Genomic DNA, 2,438 nt, shown 5'->3' with positions numbered 1-2,438 from the left:
TCCGACCTAGATTCTAATCCAGTCTTCTTGTTTATCATCTAACCCTGACTAGGGGTGTTAAGGGGTTGGGTTTACCCGGACCAAACCCTATAGGGGCTGAGCATGGCGACAAATAAGAAAACCCGATTAAGACCCAGGTCCAGACCCGAAGGTCCTATTAATACATGGATCCGGGTATAGTTTGTGAAATTTTGTACCAGACCCAGGCCCAGGCCAAGTTCCGATTAAGACCCACAAGTTTTCAATGTAAAAATGATAAAAATATTATTTTACCAGGTATGGTCCGGGTCTGGCCGTTCATGTAGTTTTTATCGGGTCTGGGTATATTTATCTTATAGTAGACCTGATTAGATCCAAGTCCAGACCTGATACCATACCCGAAAATCTGATCCAAGTCTGGTTTCACCTGGGGTCCAAACCAAACCCGACCCCTTGACACCCCTAACCCTGACCCTACAGGGTATGGTACCGGTTGGGTCCAGGTCAAACCTTACCCATTGACACCCCTAACAAGAACACCATTTTGTCTCAGAGAATCGAAATCTTTAATTTCACTCATGCTTTATTGGCAAAAAAACATTTAAAATAGACAACAACTATTTACAAAGGAATAAAATTTTAAAATAAATTATTCTCTTTTGATACCATTTCAACGGCTGGTAAAATATCGTGCTTTTATTAAAAATAAAAAGTTGTCGATATTTTTCATTGTGTGGCCATTACTCTTAGCTACAAGCTGTCCAACACATCCACATTTTTAGCTTTAACCTCTGGTTCAACAAAGATAAAAGCAAGTTGCTTTTGTTTTATGCCATTTGCTCATTATCCATCTTTTTCCAATGAAAGCCTGTAGGGCATATTGGCAATCGGGCTTGCATGGATTAAGGATAAGTAGAGTATAAGTTTCATTGTCAGGGAACAATAAATGAGACTAGATCCAACGGTCCGATGTCTTCACAGCTTGGGTCCTAGAACCAATCAACATTGGACAGCGTACCTACAACTTTTTTCTTTAATAAACATATACTATGTCCCTGTTTGGAAACTAGTAGCTGGGATTAGAAGGGCAGGTGCCAAATCCTATCACCAGGCGGTAGCTGTCAATTACTGTAAAGACAATGTCATTTAGGCATTTCTCATCCCAAATGCATTCCTAGCTAACAGTTTCCAAACAGCCATCAGGCTGTAGTTTAACCAACCTTTTGCCAAATGCATTAACTCCTTCCTTGATTACAAACAGGGCCATAAAGTTGATTTCTTTATATTCTTTAGCTATCTCCATCCAACTTTTAACACACACACACACACACACACACTTTTAGTTACCACAATTATTATATATGGCCATAATTACCCATAATTTTTTCTCTCTATATATATAAAACTTGGTCTCTTAACCCATTGCATTAGTAGAATATCACAGAAGTACTGTTGGGAGATCAAAGAAATTAAGAATGGAAGGCAGAAGCAGCAGCATGCTTTCTCTTCTTCTTCTCCTCCTGCTCTTCGTGACTACAGCTGCCCTTGCAACACCATCTCCAAATCATGCACGAGCACTACAGTTCATCAAATCGTCGTGCTCGGCGACGCTCTTCCCGGTCCTATGCTTCCAATCCTTGGCAGCCTACGCACCGGTGGTGCAGCAAAGTCGGCGCCAACTGGCTCAAGCCGCGCTCACAGTCAGCTTGGCCCGCACGAAGTCAGCTGCCGATTTTGTGTCCAGCCTCTCTGCACATCATACTGCACCTGCCCCGGATTTGACACCTCGAGAGAAGGCTGCAATCAAGGACTGCATCACCACAATGGCCGACTCGGTCTACCGTCTCAATCTCTCCATTGGGGAGTTAAAGCAGTTGGGCCGAAGCCAGTTTATGTGGCACATGAGTAATGTGAAAACTTGGGTAAGTGCTGCACTAACAGACCAGAATACTTGCATGGATGGGTTTGCAACCATAGGGATGACTGCTAGCAGCGCTAGGACCTTGGTGAGGAGGCAGGTTGTGGGTGTGGCCCAAGTGACCAGCAATGCACTGGCTCTTGTCAATAAAGTAGTTCAAGGTCAAGTGTAGGGCCTTAGAGATTTTGTGATGTCCCCTTTTTTCGCAGTTAGAAAGAGGTCGGTTGTGTTTCTTTGTCAGTTTTTTTCTCATTTGCAGTATGTATATGTAATGGTCATGCGTGTAACATATCAAATGGTTGTAATTATATCTTAATACACTATATACAGTTGTGTGTGAACAATGATCTCTCCCCTTGTTCTCGGATTTTGCTGTTAGAACTTCCGGTTTGAGTCAAGAGAAACAAGCTCCCATGTGTGTGCAGGTCTCTTCGAATTCATATTCCAGTCTTTGTTCCATGATTCTGTTGAAGTTCCAGAGAGTGTCCATAGCCTGGGAAGATACAGAGATGAACTCGATGGGTTTTCAGATTAAACTCTT

At 42.6% G+C, this 2,438-nt stretch overlaps 1 pseudogene; it reads left to right on the top strand.

Moving 5' to 3' along the window:
* The first annotated feature begins 1,426 nt into the window (after positions 1-1,426).
* On the top strand, positions 1,427-2,202 carry LOC149845410 (pectinesterase inhibitor 9 pseudogene; annotated as a pseudogene).
* Positions 2,203-2,438: the final 236 nt, after the last annotated feature.

The sequence above is a fragment of the Nuphar pumila genome, chromosome 2 (assembly GCF_984573655.1).
Source record: "Nuphar pumila chromosome 2, dmNupPumi1.hap1.1, whole genome shotgun sequence".
Classification (NCBI taxonomy): Eukaryota; Viridiplantae; Streptophyta; class Magnoliopsida; order Nymphaeales; family Nymphaeaceae; genus Nuphar; species Nuphar pumila.
This window is presented reverse-complemented; position numbering and strand designations above follow the sequence as displayed.